Source organism: Meriones unguiculatus, chromosome 14 (assembly GCF_030254825.1).
Source record: "Meriones unguiculatus strain TT.TT164.6M chromosome 14, Bangor_MerUng_6.1, whole genome shotgun sequence".
In the NCBI taxonomy this organism is placed as follows: Eukaryota; Metazoa; Chordata; class Mammalia; order Rodentia; family Muridae; genus Meriones; species Meriones unguiculatus.
This window is the reverse complement of record NC_083361.1, coordinates 41,742,140-41,764,543: the sequence shown is the minus strand read 5'-3', so window position 1 is coordinate 41,764,543 and position 22,404 is coordinate 41,742,140. Positions and strand designations below refer to the sequence as shown.

Here is a 22,404-nt window from a genome sequence, read left to right as displayed (position 1 = left end):
CAAATATATACATTTTAAAACAAGGACTAAACAAATCAATGGTTTAGGGGAAAGAATCATAAATCTAAGAATTGCTAAGAACATTTTTCAGATTTCTTTTGTATACGGTTTGTATCTTGAAGCCAATGTTGAGCTGTGTGAATGGTTGCTGTATCAACAGTGTGTGAATTAGTCTTACACTCACACATCTATGGGCACTTCTCATTTTGACAAATGGCTAAGTTCACATAGACGTCTGAAAGATAACCTCCATGACTTCAGAAAAATACACTAAGTCTGGAAAGAGCTCTGTCAGGCTTTTATTCCAGTGTCTGCCCAGCACACTAAGGAAATTCTGATCAAATAAGCTTTATAGAGGCAGAGGAGTGTGATAAATTACTACAAGTCACAACTTGACTAATTGCTCAGTAAACTTGAAATTCTATTTCCAACACTGTTGAATTTGAGTCAACTTGACATCGCTACCTGTTTCCATGACAATTGGCAGCTCATACTACACACAACTCACAGAAAGTGAGTGTAAACACTTGAGAGGAATTTATTAATCACTTTTCCATATTTCATGTATTTTCATATACAAAGTCAAGAGGTATACTACATATTAAATCAAGCTATTAAAAGATATTCTGACAGTTTAAAAGATATTATCCTAGTTATTTTCTGTTTCTGTAGTATAAACCCTGAGAAGAAGAAACTTGGACATGGGATGATTTATTGACCTTATTGTGAGAAACCAGGGGAGAAGTTTAATCATGAACCTGGAGGTATAAGCTAAAGCAGAGACCATTGGAAAATGCTGCTGATAGGCTTACTTCCTGCCCTCCTGGGTACTCATTTAGCTTTCTTATACAGCACAGACCCATCTGCCTAGGTATAGTGCTCCCCACAGTGACCTGGGCCTTGCCATGTTAGGAATCAAATTTTAATAAAATATTAGAAAAGCTAAAAGTGATGGATAAATAAGACAAAACAGAAAATGTAAAATATTTAATCATGTTTCTTGGACTGAAAACTTGAAGCATGTTGGGGTGGGCATAGAAAATTTTATTATAATAATGTGAAAATGAACTAAGCAATCATCCCTAGTTATAAGGTGCCAATATATAGTCCGGCGCCATAGTAATTGCTGTGACTCCTCACAGGAAGCTTTTACTGTGTTCTTGCAGTCTCCACACTAGACCTGGGAGTATAAATCTTCCCACTCACTTGCTCACACTTCTTCTCTCTTTTACACTTTTAACATATTGTTTATGAATAGTCCTCATTCAGGATGTGGCCAATTTGAATATTTCTAGTGTTGGGGAGATAACCATGCTGAGTTACAGAAATAAACTAGAAAAAAATCTAGTTTTGAAATTTTTGATTGAGTAAAAATAAAGTTTTATAATATCTTTTCCTCAAATGGAAGAAATCTGTGAGGAAATGAACAGAGTAGTGTGTGGTGGAAAGAATTAAAATGCATTCCTCATTCATCTGTGGGAAATTCTGAAATAATAAAGTATATACTTTTTAAAGTTCAATTTCTAATTTACTTTTTTGTTCCCAAAAGCTTTTTACTCTGAGACATCATGGAAAAAACCTTACAGGAACACATAGAGAACACATGATTGTAGAATAAATAACATAATTAGTAACACCAATGCCTGTCAGCTTAATGGTAAAGCTGAGTCTTGGGAGTTTGACATGATACAGAGGCTCAAAGAATGGATTAGTTAGTATTCCTCTCCTTCTTTCTCATCCTCTCCTTCAACAAAATCAACACCAACCTCCTCATATCCTTCTTCAGGGCAGCCATGTCATCACTGGCCTCAGAGTTTTCCCTCCTCCATACCAGTGCACAAAGGCAAGCTTGGCATACATCAGGTCACACTTATGATCCAGACAAGCCCAGGCCTCAGCAATGGTTGTAGTGTGGCTTAGCATGCACACAGCTCTCTAGACCAGTACCACAGCAGGAGGCCGGTAATTAATGCTAACCTTGAAGCCAGTGGGATACCAGTCACAAACTGGATAGTATGCTTGGTTTTGATGGTGGCAATAACAACATTGACGTCTTTGGGAACTGTATCACATCAGTACAGCAGGCAGCAAGCCATGTATTTACCATGGCAAGGGTCACATTTTACCGTGAGGCTGGCTGGCTCAAAGCAGGCATTGGTGATCTCTACTACAGAAAGCTGCTTATGGTAGGCCTTCTCAGCAGAGATGACAGGGGCATATGTTGCCAGAGGGAAGTGGATGTGAGGGTAGGGTACCAGATTGGTCTGGAATTGTGTTAGGTCAACATTCAGGACCCCATCAAATCTGAGGGAAGCAGTGAGGGAAGACACAATCTGTCTAATAAGGTGGTTAAGGTTAGTGTAAGTTGGGTACTCAATGTCAAGTTTTGTACCACAGTTGTCATAGATGGCCTCATTGTCTACCATGAAGGCACAATCAGAGTGCTCCGAGATAGTGTGGGTGGTGAGGATGGAGTTGTAGGGCTAAACCACAGCAGTGAAAACCTGCAGGGAGGAGGTGGGGTAAATGGAAAACTGCAGCTTGGACTTCTTCCCATAGTTAACAGAGAGCCCCTCCATCAGCAGGGAGGTGAAGCCAGAGCCAGTTCCCCTGCCAAGGCTGTGAAAAACCAAGAAGCCCTGAAGACCTGTGCACTGGTCAGCCTCTTACAAATTCTGTCCAAGACAAGGTCAATGATCTCCTTTTCAGTGTTGTAGTGGTGTAGTTATTGGCAGCATCTTCCTTGCCTGTGATGAGCTGCTCAGGGTGGAAGAGGTAGTAGTAGGGACCAGTGCGAACCTCATCAATAACTGGACTCCAGGTCTACGAACACTGCCCGAGGCACGTGTTTGCCAGTGCTGGTCCCACTGAAGAAGGTGTTGAAAGACTCATCCCCTCCTCCAATGGTCTTGTCACTTGCCATCTGGCCAGCAGGCTGGATGTCATGTTCCAGGCAGTAGAGCTCCCAGCAGGTGTGGCCTATCTAGACAGCAGCCTGGCCCATGTGGATGGAAAAGGTCTGACACATGGTAGCTACGGGTTAGAAGATGGGGATAAGAGAAGCAGACACCAGTCCCGGTTACCATTCCTGACAGCTGAGAGTCGAGGCAAGTAATGCAATCCAATTTCTAATTTTCAAAACAAGTTAATTAGTAATCGTATAATGTTGTTTTATGCATATAATAAATGAAAATTTTATCTATTAATAAAATTCTATATCTTCTTTTAATTTAAAAATTGGGATATTTTTACTTTTCTTGTCACTTACAATAACTACAGTCATAGATACACATATACATATGTAAAACGGACAGAGATGTCATCCATGTCTTGTTCCTGATCTCAGAAAGAAATCATTGATTGTATTACTTACTTTTTAAGAATGATATAAAACAATTTGTTTGGACTTCAGTAAATACTCTTATTATTTTAGTTTGCAAATGGCTTGACTTGGAAATGATCATAAGTTTAATCAAAATGATTTTTTTTACATATTGATGTGTTTATGATTTTTCCTATTATGACTATTAATACAGCAAGATAATATTTTAGATTGTGTTTATATATGTTTGAGATAGAACCTCACTGTGTAACACTGGCTGGCCTGGCACCCACAGGGATCTATCTACTTCTTCCTCCTGGGAGCTGTTAGGCATTTTCTTAATTGGCGATAAATGTGGGAGGTCCCAGCCCACTGTGAGTGGTGCCGTCCCTGGGCAGGTGGTAGTAGATTCTATAAGAAAGCAGATTGAACAAGCCCTGAGATCCAAGCCAGTAAGCAAAACCCCTCCATGCTTTCTACATCAGCTCTTGTCTCAGGGTTCTGCCCTGTTTGAGTTCCTCTCCCAACTTCCTTTGATAATGAACAATAATTGAAAGTATAAACCAAATAAAGCCTTCCCTCTGCAATTTCCTTTCTTCACAATGTTTCATAACAGCGATACAAGTCCTAACTTAGACAGCAGAGTTGCAGATGGGTACATTGTAGAGGATGTGGGCTGTGAGTGGTGAGAACAGTGTGTCCAGGGTGCTGTAAACTAACAGACGTTTTAATACCAACACTCAGCAGGAAGGGACAAGTAGATCTCTGTGAGTTCCAGGTCAGTCAGTGCTGCAAGCTGATTCTAGTTGATACTCCTAGTACTGGGGGTCATAGAGAGCAAAGGCTATATACCTTTTGGGTAGTGGGTTGGGGGAATCTAAGGATAGGTGTATATAATTATATTTCAAGGATGCTTGATTTGCATTAAATAGTACAATCCTATCATATGAACGGAAACACAGTATCTAATTACTCTATAAGCAAAAGGTGGGGGAGTAACTAGCAGGGAGCTGTGTCAAAGGCCATATATCAAATGTGGTTAGGGACATCTGAATCTAAATACAAAGACACTCTCCAAATGAAATCGGTCATAGAACAGGAGGCCTGTTGGGGAAAGGGAGTTCTACATCTCAACACGGAGCTCAGAAAGGCTATCCTGGGAGGACTGCAACCTCAAACAACAGTGTCCTTCCATTAAGAACTTAGCATAGCTGTCCTCTGAGAGGCTCCATTAAGCAATGGATTGAAACAGATGCTGAGACCCACCCAAACATTGCGAGGAGCATAAGGAGCTTTGCCTAATTCACTATATATTAGTTTATGATAACTTATTATCTCTACTCCCTATTATGGATCTCAGGAAATTTAATAATGAATAATACAGGATTCTAAATAGAAAGTTACAAGAGAGAATAACATCCAAAGAGAGCATGGTACTATGAGACACCCTGGGCACAGACTATGACAACTAGTTCTTCCAGAGAAATTAGTGCATTTTCACAAAGTGCTTTTATGACTAGCTGGTACTCTCTATTATGAGTACAAGTTTCCTTGAAGGTAAGCAAAGTGAACTCCTTGCAGAAAGATCATTTACAACAGAAAATAGGAGACCATGAGTGACAAAACATATAGGCCACAGAGGAGGACTTTGCAGACAGTCCTGAAAATACCTGATAAAACAGGATCAGATGAATGGGGAGGAGGTCTCCCTTATCAGTGGACTTGGAAAGGGGCAGGGTAGAGATGAGGGAGGGAGGGTAGGATTGGGAGGGAATGAGGGAGCAGGATACTGCTGGGATACAGAGTTAATAAAATGTAACTGATAAGAAAAAAATAAAATTAAAAAAAAGACTAGGTAATAATTCAATGTTAGTTGAATATAAGTTCTCAGAAGTGTTATAGATGGAGTGTTGAGTTAGAAGATATCAATGCTGTGAATCAGTTTGTATGTCATCCTAATGAATATGATAAAACATATTGATTTTTTAGACAACTGTTTGGAGATAATTGCTTTTGTTAGTTTGACTGTTCCATTGGTTCCAATTTTTTACCAAAATAATTATAACTAAAGCAAACAATTAATCCTTGCTTAATTGTGTTTTAGGAAACAATTTCACAAATAAAGCTGCAACAAACATGGTTGAGCAAATGTCCTTGTATACTTGAGCATCTTATGGATATATGCCTAGAAGTGCTATAGCTGTATCTTGAGGTAGCACTATTCCTAATTGTCTGAAAAGCACCAGATTGATTTCCAAAGTGGTTGTAATGGTTTACATTCCTACCAGTAGTAGAGGAGGGTTCCCCTTTCTCCACAACCTATCCAGCATGTGTTGTCACTTGAGTTTTTGATCTTGGCCATTCTCATGGGTGTAAAGTGAAATCTCAGGGTAGTTTTGATTTGCATTTCACTGATGGCTAAGGATTTTGAGCGTTTCTTTAAGTGTTTTTCTGCCATTCAATGTTCCTCTATTGAGAATTCTCTGTTTAGTTCTGTACCCCATTTTTTAATTGGATTGCTTGATCTGTTGTTGTTTAACTTCTTGAGTTCTTTATACATTCTGGATAAAAACCCTCTGTCAGATATAGGGTTGGTGAAGATCCTGTTCCAGTCTGTAGGCTGTCATTTTGCTTTGATGACAGTGTCCTGACATGAACTGAGTGGCCTGCTCTTTGATCACCTCCCCCTGAGGGGAGAGCAGCCTTACCAGGCCACAGAGGGAGACAATGCAGCCACTCCTGATGAGACCTAACAGGCTAGGATCAGAAGGAGCTAAAAGAAACCCTCCCATACCAGTGGACTTGGGGAGGGGCATGTGTGGAGAAGGGGGAGGAAGCGAGGGATTGGGAGGGGAGAGGGAGGGAACTAGAGTGGGGATACAAAGTAAAAAACAAAAGTGTAATTAAAAATAAAATTAAATTAAAATTAAAAAAATGATTGAAACTGCAGTCTAACCCATAGTAAAAAGTACATCTAGTAGACAGCCAGAGAAGTAGAATTTCAAGTTGATTTATTTAGGGAAAATTACTGTTATATTTAAAAGGTATATTAATTATACCTAAAATTATAACATCAGTGGTGCAATGGTGGGTTGGATTTCATCTATTCATGGTCATGTGAACACATCTGTTAAGCTGATCTTTCTTGGAAACAAATAGTATCAGAACGTGAGTTACTGAGTAAATTAGATTATGTGGTAGGAGGCCCAAAGCCATATGGAAAAAAGATACTATGGGACATTGGAGATCCTCAGTAGGCATTTAAAGAAGCTGAGTGATTTTTTAAAAATATTTTCTTTGAAAGATACTGAAGTGAAAATAAATGTTCATATTATTGATTGAGTGTATTGAGAAAATATAGTGATAAGCTAGAATAGGTAGAATATCGCATAAAGGCATGTGGACCTCTTTGATAATCTCCATTTTTTGTATAACAAAGCTTTTTGCGAGTAGTGGAAGCTACGCTTTTATGTGGGTATTAGTACAAGTATTTAAAAAGCAATTAGAAATTTCACTGGTTTAGGAAGGTGGACACAGCATGTTCTCCATCTCAGTTTTATGATCTCTCTGGTGATGGGCAGTTGGCTGAGTTTAGAATAGCAGGTCTGATTTCTTCCTATTAAATGCATATTAAGTCCAGTTAGACAGCTGTGATTACCTCCAATATATAAAATGGCTAACAGCTGTAGGAGTTCCCTTTTAGAAGTTTTGGGGTCACTCATGTATACTATCATATCATCTGCAAATAGTGATACTTTGACTTCTTCCTTTCCAAAAAGAATCCCCTTGATCTCCTTTAATTGTCTTATTGCTCAAGCAAGAACTTCAAGAACTATGTTAAAGAGGTATGGAGAGAGGGGGCAGCCTTGCTTTGTCCCTGATTTCAGTGGGATCGATTTAAGTTTCTCTCCATCTAGTTTGATGTAGGCTATAGGCTTGCTGTATATTGCCTTTACTATGCTTAGGTAAGTGCATTGCATGCCTGATCTCTCCAAGACTTTAAACATAAATGAATGTTGGACTTTATCAAATGCTTTTTCAGCATCTAAATATATTATCATGTGTCTTTTTTTTCAGCTTGTTTATGTGGTGGATTATACTGATAGATTTCCATTTATGGATCCACCTCTGCAGATCTGAGATGAAATCTCCTTGGTCATATTGGAAAGAATCTAGAAAAGATCATCCTGAGTGAGGAATCTCAGAAGCAGAAAGACAAACATGATATATACTCACTTATAAGTGGATATTAGACATATAAGATAGGATAATCACACTAAAATCTGTACACCTAAGGAAGCCAATCAAGAATGAGGACCCTGGGTAAGATGCTCACTCTTCATTCAGAAAGGCAAATGGGATGGACAATGGAAGAGAAAGAAAACAAGGACCAGGACAGGAGCCTATCACTGAGGGCCTCTGAAAGACTCTATCCAACAGGGTATCAAAACATATGCTGAGACTCATAGCCAAACTTTGGGCAGAGTGCAGGGAATCTTATGAAAGAAGGGGGAGATATAAATACCTGGAGGGGACAGGAACTCCACAAAGAGAGCAACAGAACTAAAATATCTGGGCACGGGGAGATTTTATGAGACTGATACTCCAACCAAGGACCATGCATGGAGATAACCTAGAACCCCTGCACGATGTAGCCCATGGTAGCTCAGTTTCCAAGAGGGTTCCCCAGTAATACGAACAGGGACAGTCTCTGACATCAACTCAGTGGCTGGCTTTTTAATTATGTCTACCTGAGGGGAACACAGCCTTACCAGTACACAGAGGAAGATAATGAAGCCAGTCCTGTTGAGACCCTGATATTTTATGGTCAGATGGAATGGAAAGAGGATGACCCCTATCATTGAACCTGAGGAAGGGGCATAGGAGAAGAAGAGGGAGGAATGGTAGGATTGGGAGGCAAAGGAGGAGGGCGCTTTAGCTGGGATACCTACTGAATAAACTGTAATTAGTTAAAATTATTAAAAATTAAAAATAAGAATGGCTAATTTAAGCTTGAAAATGTTTTGCAGACTGATCATTGTTTGGATTCATAGGCATTCCAGATGCCTAGACTATGAATTGCTTTTTTTCCATTGGAAACTTATATAACATCCTTAGGTACTAGGAATCACAGTCCTCAGGGAAGAAGATTCTACGTCAGTCCCATCTTTGTTTCTCTAATCCTGAGTACAAAGTTTGTGCTGTTTTCAGGAATAGAGTCTTACCTTCAGTTTCTGGTAGGCAACAAAACACAGTGGCAATAGTCTGTACTATGTTCTGAAGCTCTTGAATGCCCAGAACCAGCAAACCAGTTTCACAGACTTGGTACTGGGGATTTGTTACATAGTCTATGGCTCTTCAGGGAAGCTCTGTAACCCTGTGTAATATAACTAAACTTAAACTCAACTATAAAATCAAGTATAAAATGGTGTGTTTCTCTGTGGCTTTGTCAAATAGTCTAGTGCTATTTATCTCTCCTTCTTCTTTATACCTCTGTATTACCCTCCCTGCTCTCTAATTTGTTAAAGTCTGTTCTCATTTTCCAGCCCTCATAAATCTAATTACTACATCTACCACTGTAGTCATGCATCAAGGAAATATCACAGAAGAGGTAAAAAAAAAAAAAGGCTTTAAGAGCCAGAGGAGCAGGATACCTGATACCGGATAGTGTCTTCTAGACTTAGCTACACACATGAAGTGTCAATCATGTGATCATTTAAACAATCCCAAAATAATGACATCACCATGACATTATTACTACATTATCATGCCAGTGTGGATTTGCAAAATATCTTAATGTCTAACCCTAAAAGAAAGAGCTATAAGCAATCAGGGGCTGCTTAGAAAGGGAAAGTCATATCTGGAGCCAATGGACATCAATAAACAAATAAACATGGGCAAAACTAAAAGGATTCAATAGATTGACATATATATGTATATACACATATACATAATTAAAGAAGAAAATAATTTAAAAAAGGATGAATTTAAAAAAGGGTGAAAGCATGTGGTAGAAAACGGTGGTGCAAAATCAGACAGAAATTATATTAATATAGTATATGTGAATGAAATTATAGATAGATAGATACATTGAATGATAGATAGAAAGATAGATAGATAGATAATTCTAAGCACACTTAGATAATTATTGGACTCAACCTGATCCTCACAGGTGTTTTAGTGTATACACAAGTTCTGATTCAACAGAAAACAAGAGGGTTCATTGTCAAGGTATATCTGTGTAAAATTTTAAGATTTCAAATCATAATATTCCCCAATGAAGAAAAATCACACAAGTCAGAAGAGTTAAATCTTGCAATAAATCCACTCATACCATAGAATGTGTCCTCAGTGTGTGCTTAATATGGACCAATGTTAACTGCTTCTGGCAAACTAAAAATCCAAGTGACACACAAAACCTTAAAGTAAGTCTTGAGGGAGATCAAAATCTGTTTGATCTTTGTTCACTCTGGCTCACCCTCTGAGATAAGCCAGGTGTTGTTAAACACATCAAAGATCTGTAGGAGGAAGCAATGCTGCGATTATCTATGTCACACTGTCTACATCATGGGAATGGCCATTTTAATATGATATGTAAGAGCAAACTGCAACCTTGGCCAACACTTTACCTGCAGAGACAAAGGAAACTGAGAGCAGTACTCAAGCCACTTTCATGTTGATGTACAAGAACTTGTATAAGATGTTGTGTGACTTCATACTGGGAAACACGAACAAATAAATACCAATCACTCACAAGCCAGAGAAACAACTGACCCTCATCCAGCTTAGTAAGCCACATACAGATCTGTAGTGATCCAGAGATGTGGGTCAGAGCTTAAGGCTTGATGCTAACTCTGAAAAATCTACATCCCTGGAAAGCCCACACACCATAGGTAATCATTCAGAAAACTGCCTTCCTTTCAGAGTCTTCTTTTTTTAATTCTTTATTAATTAAACTTTATTCACTTTGTATCCCCCCTATGGTTCTCTTCCTCCTCCCGTCCCAATCCCTCCCTTCCTCCACCCTCTGCATGCAAGTCCCTCCCCAAGTCCACTGATAGGGGAGGTCTTCTTTTTCTTCCTTCTGATCCTAGTCAATTAGGTCTCATCAGGAGTGGCTGCATTGTCTTCTTCTTTGGCCTGGTAATGCTGCTTCCCCCTCAGGGGGAGGTAATTAAAGAGCAGGCCAATCAGTACATGTCAGAGACAGTCCCTGTTCCTATTACAATGGAACCCACTTGGATACTGAACTGCCATGGGCTACATCTATGCAGGCGTCTTAGCTTATCTCCATGCATAGTCCTTGGTTGGAGTATCAGTCTCAGGAAAGACCCTTGTGCTCAGATTTTTTAGTTTTGTTGCTCTCCTTGTGGAGTTCCTGTCCTCTCCAGATGTTACTGTTTCCCACTTTGGGAGTCTTGTAGGCTTTGAGAGTCTTGTAAAATTCTACATTTTCTGAACCTTTAAGTATCATTAACTTCTGGAGGCTAATCAGCCCACTATCAGCTTTCATGATGTAATATGCCACGTGGAAAGAAATAGCTATACAGTATATTCCACAAGTATTGTCTTGTACATTGCAGCCTATAAGAGGAATGTGCAGAGTAGATGGTCAATACAAGTCTTAAAGGGGAACTATTTACCAAGTTCCTGAAACATCAAAAGAGCCATGATTGTGGCAGTTTGAATTGAACCCTCCCCCCACCCCCAGGCTTATATATTTGAATGCGTAGTCACCACGGAGTGGCACTATTTGAAAAGATTATGAAGTATAGTCCTTGTGGAAAAAAAAAATGTGTCACTGTGGGTGGTCTTTGAGATTTAAAAAGCCCATCACCCAGCCCAGGCTCCCTTTCTCTTTGCCAGAGGATCAGGAGGTAGATCTTAGCTACTGTTCCAGCACTTGCCTGCATGCTACCCTGCTCCCCACCTTGACAATAATGTACTCACCCTGACACTATAGTCGCCTTGGTCACGGTACTTCTTCACAGCAATAGAACAGTGACTTAGATGGTAAAGATTAATTATGTTACAAAGAGACAATTCTACTGCCAGATTATCCTCACTGAGTATATGATTTACAACAGATTTTAAAATCTTAGTCATGGCCCTGTAGTCATTTCTCTATATTACTAACATCTCTGAGAGATATGACTATCTTTGGAGGATTCAGATTCAGCCCCCATTACTCATAATGCTCATTTACTCAAGGCAGGGGTTTTGGCAAATTACAGAGTTTAAGAGCTATTTTGTGTAAAGGAAAACAGGCTGGACAATTTTCCCTGAATGCACCTTGAGACTATACCAAGACTCAGTGGATCTGGTTAGAAGAACTGGCTTTGCACTGTTGTTTTTGAAAGGAAAAGAGCAAGAAGAATGATGTGTGATGTGAGACCTCAATATTTAGTTCTACTGCAATCATTATATCAAGAACTGTCTATTATGCTAGAGGTAGCACAGGATGATAAAATTCCATCTGTTGTTTGTCTTAGCAAAGTGACCATGAGATCCATTACAAAGTAACACGTATGCAAACGTGGGGTGAAGCATGTTTACTGTTTAAAATTGAATTATTTTATATGTATGTTATATACAGATTTCTCAATGTGCACCACAATCATGTTGGAGCCTAAGCAGGTAAGAAGTGGATATCAGATCACCTAGCAATTGTGATTAGCTGTGTGTGTGCTAGGAATTGAACCTGAGTCCTGTGCAAAGGCAGAAAATGCTGTAACCCCCTGAGCCATTTCTTCAGCCCCAAAAGCCATTGTTAATGCAGGATTACAAAAAGTCTTCAAGACAGTTTTAAGATGGTAAAATTCATACTGACAAAATCCACATCTTCTAGAGGTAGGTTTACGGCTCTTGTCACATGCAGTTAGGTAATACCTTTCATACAAAAGATGTAAATTCCCCCATCACATTAAAAAGTTCACTTTTGTTTTTCATAATTTAATATAAGCCCTCCTTCTTCCCTAAGAGTTATTGATCTGTTCTTATATATCTTTTTAATCCCAATGTCTCTGCATTTTCTAGAGTGTGCTGCATGTGATAGCTAGCATATTGTATAGCTCTTCAGTCTTCTTTCTTTTTCTTGAATAATAAATAACTCTTAGGACATGATTTTTATACTATTGTGTATAATAAATTTCATTGAGTAGTAGTTATATTTGAAGGTTCTGCTTCTATATATAATATATAATAATCATATATATACTAAAATATATATTTGATTATCAATGTTATGAAAAACATTGATATGTATTAAGTTATGATTTTAACACACATTTTTTTTTACAATTTAGGAATAATTTGCTGATTGAAATGTGTATCTATGAGTAAGTGCATTGCAGCTAAAGGAATCTGAATAATACCTTGAACATTTTACTGCTTTCTTCTGTGCCATGAAATCCCAAAGCACTAAGCATTTTTGAAGGTCTGCACTAGGTCCTTTGCATACAAGTTATGGTAGTGTAGCTTGGTAATTTTGCGGGACCCCTAACTCTGGGAGCAAGTGTGTCTCTGACTCTTTTTGCCTGATCTTGGGACTCTTTTTATTCTTGTTGATGTATATCTATGTATATGTGCTTATGTATATATACTGAACATAACAGTTTTCACTGCAATACAGTCCCTAGATTCCAGCATGTGATAGACACACCATTGGCTATCAACTTTCTCTATAATGCACAGTTAATTCATTTTTAAATTTACGTACAACAAATATGTTAAAAAATATATGCATGCATAGACAAGGTACTGTATTTTGCTTTCCAATTAGTCTTAAAAGTGAATTACCTGTATCATATGATAGACCACTGACTTTTATGGGCCTGATAATTGTTTTTCATTCTTCATTTGCTTTATATATCTTGTGAAGCTTCATAATCATTGTAGTTTCATGCTCTTGTCAGATGTGGTGACAATTTCTAGAATTATCTACTATAGTAATTATGTAGAAATATATTGTAGTGGCTTTACTTTATATTAATTTGATTACTGATAGTGTCAGTATCTTTTTAATGTGTCATTTTTTTTGTTAATAGTGAATTTTCTTTTTAGTAAGCGTGATTCACTTTACTTAATTGAATTGTGTAGTTAATCATACATTTGTATGTTTCCAAGATGACTAATTTCCTCTCACCCAAGCAGACTCAGTTAACACTTCTTATAAAAATGTGGCCATGAATTCTTTTAAATGTGTGTAATTTTACATTATTTTTATAATTGTTTATTAATTCAACCAGTTTGGGCTATAGGTTTTACAATGTTGTTAAAATACATATTTTGGTTTTCAAAAATTTATGATCAGGAGTAATTATCTCACTTTATGTAAATCTAAATATCCTCTAATTAAATACATCAAAATACATCTTCTTACTCTTTCATTGTTTTGTTTTATACTTTTCATTATTCATTTGGCTCTTGGGAGTTAATTATAATTTTAGAATAATTAAAACAATAAGATTATATTATACAGATATTGTTCAAATTACAGTAGAGTTGTGTGCTGATTATATACTGTAAAATTTAAAAAAGTATCTGAAACTGAAAATTCTTTGACTTTCCTTGTCTATCATGTACCAGAGCTGAGTCTAATCGTAGTCATGTTTCCTAAGAGCACTTACATCAGCGTGGACAAGTGTAAGACGGACAAATAGCTGATAAATACGTGAACGCTGGTACTTGGGGATGTGCTGGGGTGCTGGAACACAGAACAGAATGTTTAGACACTACGAGAAAGGCATTGTGCTGTGGGATACAGCCTGACTGCCCCTGTGAACACCTGCTCCACTGCAAGCTTGAAGTCACACCCTGGCAGAATCCAAGAGTAATCCTCACTGCCCTCTCCAAACCTACAAGTGCGCTTCTTTGCCCTCCCAGAATCCAAGAGCATGTCCCTCACTGTACCAACTGACTCTGAGTGTTTCCCTCACTGGCTCCCCAGAGTCATGTGTGCCTTATTGTGCCTTAGTTTCCCCCTCTCTTCTCTCCATGCTCTCCAACCATCTTTCTCTGTCTCTTTTTCTTCCCACAAATAAATCCCTTTATATTTAGATCTGTGTAAGGCATTTTTAAAAAATGCATCATAACAGAGGTCACCATACAAAGGCTCACTTAGACATAGAGTAAGCTATTCATACAAACATTACATGCTACAAAAGATACAGAAAAACAAATGCTGCTAAGAGTATGAGAATAAGTTTTCTTCAGGGACTAGCTACTGACTAAATTTTTCAATCCCAAGTATTCTACATAGGCACGATGCTAAATGAACTCAGTATCATGTATATACATACATACATACTTATGTGAATTTATGAGATTGAATGTGTATGTGTGGGCAGTGGTGTAGGTATATAGGCATACACACACACAAACACACACATATTCTTATGGATTGTTTAGTCATAAGGAAGAAGAAAGGACTATGAATTTGGAAGGAATAGGAGGCAGGAATGGGAGGAATTGGGGATAAGTAGGCTACAGTGGGATACACGGAAGTACAATGTTAATTTATGAATTCTCAAATACAGAGAAATACCAGAAAAAATAAAAGTGAGTATTATAGTTAATTTCTCACCACAAACTGCTAACTAAGAAGTATTGAGGTGATTAAGTATAAAGTTAAAGTAATGTCAATCCAAAACACCATGTCAAGAGGAAATACATTTCACAAATGTATTTTTTAAGACAAAAATAAGGTGGAAAAACCCAAGGTGTACTGACATACTGGTAATCTCAGCACTTGAGAGAGGCAGGAAGATCAGCAGTTCAAAGCTAGCTTCCTCCACATGATTTTCAGGCCAGCCTGTGTTACAGCAGATGCTGTTTCAAAAAACAAACTACTTGATTGATTGAGTCAATAAATAAAAGCAAAGATCGTGGATTCTTAGAACACTTTTAGTTTAAGAAAGATTACAGAAAAAGGATTTATGACAGGAGATGATTAGATGCACACAAATAAGTGTAATGTTTCAGAAATGACCAAGTCTAACATGTGTGCACAGATGCCTGACTTATAAAACCCTTTAAAATTTCAGGAATATAATCTAAAAGCAAGTGACATCCAGCAAAATCAGCCTTCAGATTGAATTATTTTTTTTTTAATTTTAAAACAAAGTGATAAAATCAAAGGAGAGAGGAAGCAAGTGGGAGTGGCAGATAGTTTTTATCTGAAGCACCTGACCCAGGTGATGACATAGGACCCAGGTCAGTGACATAAGATGTTATCAGGACCTTAAAGGCCCCTAAGGGCAGGCCAGTTGAATCATCTCTATGACCTAACAACCTCTGTAGTGTTTGTGTTACCTACCTTAGTGTAGAGGGAAAATAGCTAAGAAGGAATTTAATTTATCACAAGGAAAGAAACACAAACCAAACAAGAATGCAGAAACAAATAACACAAATGCTGTGGGACACTCTCTGCTTAATTAGTATGTGGTGCATTCTGAGCTCTACTTTCAATGGTTTGGCATCCTCAAATTGAATTAATTGTGGATTCATCATAAATCAAGTGTTAATTTATGCTGAATGAGAACAGAGAGATTTTCTCATGAAACTTATCTTCAGAATTTAGTGTAACAAATTATCTGTGTACTGTAAAGTTAATCTGTGTACTGAGGCACACAAAAGAATTACACATGGAAGCACAGTATCATCCTGCACGGACACGTGAGTGTGAGGGGTTGATGTTCTGGAAACACACAGCTGCAAATTCAAGGCGAAGAGAACATTTATTTTGCATGCATTGTTTGAACATTTGCATGCATTGCATTTGAACAATGCATTGTTTGATGCATTGTTTGAACAGCTACTAACATTTCAGTAGCTGCTTTGGTCATCTGTCATTTCTACATTTTTTCCCAGTGTCTCCTAAGACAGGTTCTCTTCTCCTTGCTCACAGAGGTGCTGCAGCTCCATGCTCACCATAGGACCAGACACTGTTCTTGAGTTATGCTCTGGTATTTATGAGATATATTTACTGTTAGTTTTTTCAGCGTTTTCTTGAGTGTGTGTGTGTGTGTGTGTGTGTGTGTGTGTGTGTGTTGCTTTAGTGTTGCAGATTCTGTTGTTTCCATCAGTCCTTAATTTTGAAAATCAACTGGGCTCCTATAATTTTCAATGCCTTCCCAAACTCATCCTTCTTTTTCCAAAAACCACATGATAAAAAATGAAAAGCAAAGGACACTATCAATAGAAAAAGTTGGCAGTCTACAGATTGGGAAAAAATCTTCACTAATCCTATATTTGATAAAGAGGTAATACCCAGAGTATATAAAGAACTCAAGAAATTAAATACCAATAAACAAAATATCCAATTAAAAATAGGATATAAAGCTAAACAGAGAATTCTTAACAGAGGAATCTTTAATGGTATAGAAGCACTTAAATAAATGTTCAATGTCCTTAGTCATCAGGGAACTGCAAATCAAAACAATTCTGATATTCCATCTTACACCTGTCAGAATGGGTGAGATCAAAAACACTCAAGTGACAACACATGCGAGCAAAGATGTGGAGAAAAGGGAACAATCTTTCAATGTTGGTGAGAGTGTAAACTTGTACAGTCACTTTGGAAATCAGTCTGGATCTTTCTCAGAAAATTGGGAATAGCTTTACCTCAAGACCCAGCTATACTATTCCTGGCCACATACCCAAAAGACGTGCCACCATATAACAAGGACACTTGCTCAGTTATGTTCATAGCAGCTTTATTCGTAATAGCCAGAATCTGGAAACAATCCAGATGTCCCTCAATGAAGGAATGAATAAAGAAACTGTGGCACATTTACACAAAGAAATCATGAAAATTTTAGGTAAATAAGTGAAACTAGAAAAGATCATCATGAGTAAGATAACCTGGATGAAGAAAGGTACACATGGTATGTAGTCACTTTTAAGAGGATTTCATCCATATAGTACAGGATAAGCATACTATGAAGCACAGACCCAAATAAGATCAATAACAAGGAAGATCCAAGGGAGGATACATAAATCTCATTTGGAAGAGGAGATGAAATAGACAGAGATAGTGGCTGGAGAAAAGGGAAAAGGTAGGAGAAGGTGCGCAGAGAGTTAAGAGGATTGAGATCAGACCTGGAGAGAGTGTGGGCAAATGGACAGAAGGCCTGTAGAGAAAAAAGAAAGGGGGAGTGGTGCATCTCTGTGACAAGCTAGAGACCTAAGTTAGGGCTGTCTCCTAGGAGGACATGGGGAGCAGGCAAGCAGAGATGCCTAGTAGCAGAAACCATAGAGACTGAAGAGGACAGCTTCTAACTAGAATAGCCTCCTAGTAGAGGAAGAGTAATTCCAACTCACCCACAAAAACATTGACCCCAAATTTGCCCTGCCTACAAGATGGGCAGATGGAGTGGAGATTAAGCGAATGCCCAACCAATGCCTGGCCCAACCAAAGACCTACTCTAAGGGAGAATTCTAACCCCTGACACTATGAATTTCTAAGTTTGCAGACAGGAACCTGACAGAGTTGTACTCTGGGAGACTCGACCCAGCATTGCCTCAGAACAGATGCTGAGACGTATAGCGAAACACTGTGTCACATTTAGGGAGTTTTGTGGAAAAGTTGGAGGAAAGAGAAAATGATATGGACGTGACAGGAGCTCCACAAGAAAACCAGCAGAGCCAATTCACAAAGGCCCAGAGGGGCCTCTGGAGACTGAAGCACCAACCAAGGACAATGCATGGGCTGGACCTAGGCTTCCTACAAAAATATAGCAAATGAACAACTTAGGCTTCATGTGTGTTCCCTAGTAAGAGAAGTGGGGACTGTATTAGACAAGGACTTGCTTGCTAGCTTTTTGATCACTTCCTCCTGGCGGGATTACCTTACCAGGCCACAGGGGAAGAGGACTTGCTAAGTCCTGATGCAACTTGATGAACTGGGCTGGGTGGGAAATGGAGCTCCCCTTTTCTGAGGAATAGGCGCTGGGAGAAAAGAGAAGAAGGATGGTACTGGGAGGGGGGGATGGGGTAACAACAAGGATGTAAAGTAAATAAAACATAAATAAATATATAAAAAACAAGAAAGAAAAATAAATCCAAATGCCTTAGCTACCAAAGTGTGGAGGCACACAGTATAATAGTAGATTAATAGCATCTCTGCTTTGTGCTGTGGTCAAGCCATGAGTGTTGAAAATCATCTGGGATTTTCTGGTGAACAAAGTATTAGGGTTGTTAATGTTCATGAAGGAAATGAGTTGGAAAACTATATTACATATGGAAATGAAGCCATCCATCTCTTCGTATCTTGGGGACTCTATATTTCCCAGAAAAGAAAGACATTTTTAATAGGCAATTTAATTACATTAATAGGCACACTGCCTTTAGGTAACTTAATTACATTAACAGGAACACTGCCTCCCCCCCACCCCATTTCAACACATGTCTACTAAGAATTTTTATTTTTCAGAGAATCATACAATATAACATCTATCTATTTTCAATTGCTGTCATCGTCCAATGTACAAACAAATAGTAAAATTTGTAATTGCAAACACATTAAGATTGCCATGTGTAGAGAGGGAAAAAAAGGTCAAAATGAGGAGGTAGAAACCACCATCAGTGAAAACAGTAAGAAATATTTAAAGAAAAGAAATAAGTTGTAAGAACATGCAATGACTTAGACAAAAGCCAGGACTGACAGCAGAGGCTGGGATTTCTTAGTTTGGGCCAAAGTTTACCTTAAACAAATTATCCCATGTAAGCAGATTGCTGGTTTGGATATGGATGTCTAACCACAGTTATTTTATAAAGAAGCTAATGAAACACAGAAACTTGGAAATGTACTCAGTGGCTGTGGTTAGGAGGAGTGGTAGCATCTTAGCACTGCTGCTGATCACAAGGGAGAGATGTGCCTAGAAGAGGTGATTCACACAAAGCAAAGGCTTGAAATACTCTGTTCGAATGCTCAATAACACAGCATAGTGTGTCAGAGACTATGTGACAGTAGCCGTGAAACAAAGGTTTAATGGAAACATCAGGATTCAGCCAACAGGGTTGACCTATGTTTTTTGTATGGAAGATGAAAGAGAGAAATAGGACCACTCAGCTTTAGCTACAAGGATATGCCAACCACACTCAGAAGGCAATGCCGGCATTCAAGCAGAGTGAAGCTTTAGAAAGGTGCAGTGAGCTGTCAGAGCATTCGCTGGCTCTGGCAAGTGATTAGATTTGTTAGAGGACTCCAGAATGGAACAGGGATTTGTACCTTGCTGACCTTCGTAAACACTAGTATCACTCACAAAGGAATAGGAAAGTTAATTGATCCTCTAAGTGTTTCTCTCCTCTTGTTTGCCTGGGACAGCTTGTGGGCTTTTTCAGATTTCTCTGTAACTAGAAAATATTCACAATTATCAGAAATACATGCAAGCAAGACAAGGCCTTTTCCTTCAACTGTTATGGAACCACAAATTAGCAGAGTCCCTTTTGTAGGCAAGATGCGCCCCCTTATACCCCAGTTCGGTGAAGTCATTGCCCTCTGCTTCCATCTCCCATATCTGTGAACTCACAGACATTTGCCTTCATACCCCATCTCTGTTTCCATTTGTTTCGTTTTTCAGCTCTAGGGTCAAAATGTAGCAAATTGCTTTTCCTTGAGACAGTCACTCTATTTTGTAGACATTATCTCACCAATAGCTGTTTCAGTGGGTGAAATAGTCCAGTGAACAAATTCTTCCTATTTTTAAAGGGTAAGAGGTAAAATGACTCATTTATAAAACTTAAAAATCGAGATTCAGCATCCACAAATGCTTTGTGTATAAATGTCTTCCAGGATGAGGATGTGTTCAAGGCTACTGAAATTTTGTCAGACATGACTTTTCAGAGATGTCATTTACTAAAAACTAAGAGCCCAGAGATACAGGGGCACTGAGGATGGTTTATTCAAGGAACTCTACATAAGCTCATGATTTTGTATTTTTAATAGCTCAGTAGTATTCCATTGTGTAAATGTATCACAATTTCTGTATCCATTCCTCCACTGGGGGACATCCTGAGATTTCACCTTACACCCATAAGAATGGCTAAGATCAAGCGACAACACATGCTGGAGAAAGAGAATCTTCCTCCATTGCTGGAGAGAATGTGCACTTGTACAAGCACTTTGGAAATCAACCTGGTGCTTTCTCAGAAAATTGGGAATAGTGCTACCTCAAGACCTATCCTAGGCATATATCCAAAATATGCTCAACTATACAACAAGGACATTGGCTCAGCCTTGTTCATAGCAGCTCTACTCGTATTACTCTATTCTTTTTTTCTTTTTGTTTTTAAAATTATTTTTTATTAAATAGGAAACTCTGTTACCAGAAAGTTCTGAAAATACATTTTTCCACTGAATTTCCTTATGTCTACCTTTATTCCAAAGACGTGTTCCACTGCCTCTGTCCTGAAATACCATAGGTACAAACAGCTTCAGAAGTAAACAGCACTATTACCCTTTGACTGGTTCCATTTTCAGACCTGAGCCAGTAAGCCACTGTGTCTACCTGACAGTTTTAAATCAGAAACAACTTATGTTACTGGTGAGTGTTTTGCTCCCTGCTGAGGACACAGAGTCAACCTCTTACCCCTCCAAGCTAATCTGGTTTGTTTCCAGCACATCGCAGAGATACTTTGAAGCTCCTTCTCTGATGTTTCATGGACCTTGCCCAAGGCTCAGTTCCTTAATTCCTCCTCTAAATCCTCTTCCCCTGGCTGGCAGGATGTCCATGCCTATTCTCTTCCTGTTCCATGATTGGGTGTAAGCTGCTTTATTTGCATGTCTGGGAACAATTGGGGAAGAATGTTTACATAGCACTGAAACTAGAGAGTCTCAGAACAAGAGCTGCAACCAGATATGGGAGAATGGTTACAGAAATAGCATTTGAATTACACAATAACTTTATGCCTTCACTACTTCATTATTATCAAAAAATCACATCATCATTCTCAAAGTATTCAAATTATTGTCCTATATGGATTAGTCTGTATGTATATGTTTTGTGTGTGAATATGTTTGGGTGCATGTTGGTACGCATATGGTGGTTAGAGGAAAATTAGGAGACTTAGCTCTCTTCTTCCACCACGATAGATGAAGGGAAAAGGGGCACTCAGGCCATTAAGCTTTGCAATAAGAATCTTTGAGTGCTAAGACTTCCCAAAGCCTCATCAAAGAATAGCTTTATATCATTCTTTAGAACCCAATAATCTGAATTTTTCTCACATTTTTTGGTTAATTCTTCTTTGAATTTTTATTTTTTACTTTTTATATTGATTACAGTTTATTCACTTTGTATCCCAGGTGTATCCCCCTCCTTCATTCCCTCCCAGTCCCACCCTCTCTCCCTCATCTCCCATGCCCTTTAACCTGTGCTCTTTACATTGCAGAAGCCATGTAAACTTTTCTTCATTCCCCCATAATCATCTAGCCTCCTAGTTGAGCTCACATACACACTCTTTCTCTTTTGGGCACACTCTCTTCTGTCTACATTACTTCTCTTCCCTCATCAGTCAATGGCATCTGATTTCTCTTCTGTCTTCCATGGTTCACTTTTTTTCTTTTTTAAATTTATTGCCTCTATTTTTCATTTTTTGTTCTTACATACTTATATGTATAGTACATACACTGTATACAAAAAATATATTATATTATATATAACATGCTATATATACTTCTAAATATTCAATACAACCTGCTCAATCTGTATAGTGTTACTTGTGTGTACATTTTTCAGGGCTGTTATAAGATAATAAATTGTTGTGCTCTGGAGAAGACTGTTTCTGTTGCTTTCATCATTTTTAAATAATTTTTATTCTTTATATTAATTACAGGTTATTTGGACAGCCACAATACCATTTCCTCAGCACATGCAGATTTTCCTGTTTTTAGAAAGTATAACTTTAATCTGTTTTCTCATTCCTGAAAACCTACCTTCCTCCTTGGCTCTGTCTCAATCTTCTGTGAAGCTGTTCTTTAACACACTGTACACAGATTTAATTTACTTCATTCATCTTCCATCTCTCCCATGCAACATGCTCCTTGCCCTAGAAAAGAAATAGCTTTGCACTGCTTTATTCAT

The 22,404-nt window shown here is 38.3% G+C and overlaps 1 pseudogene; it reads right to left on the bottom strand.

Moving 5' to 3' along the window:
- Positions 1 to 1,712: 1,712 nt before the first annotated feature.
- On the bottom strand, positions 1,713 to 3,028 carry LOC110540224 (tubulin alpha-1A chain-like; annotated as a pseudogene).
- Between the last annotated feature and the right edge of the window lie 19,376 nt (positions 3,029 to 22,404).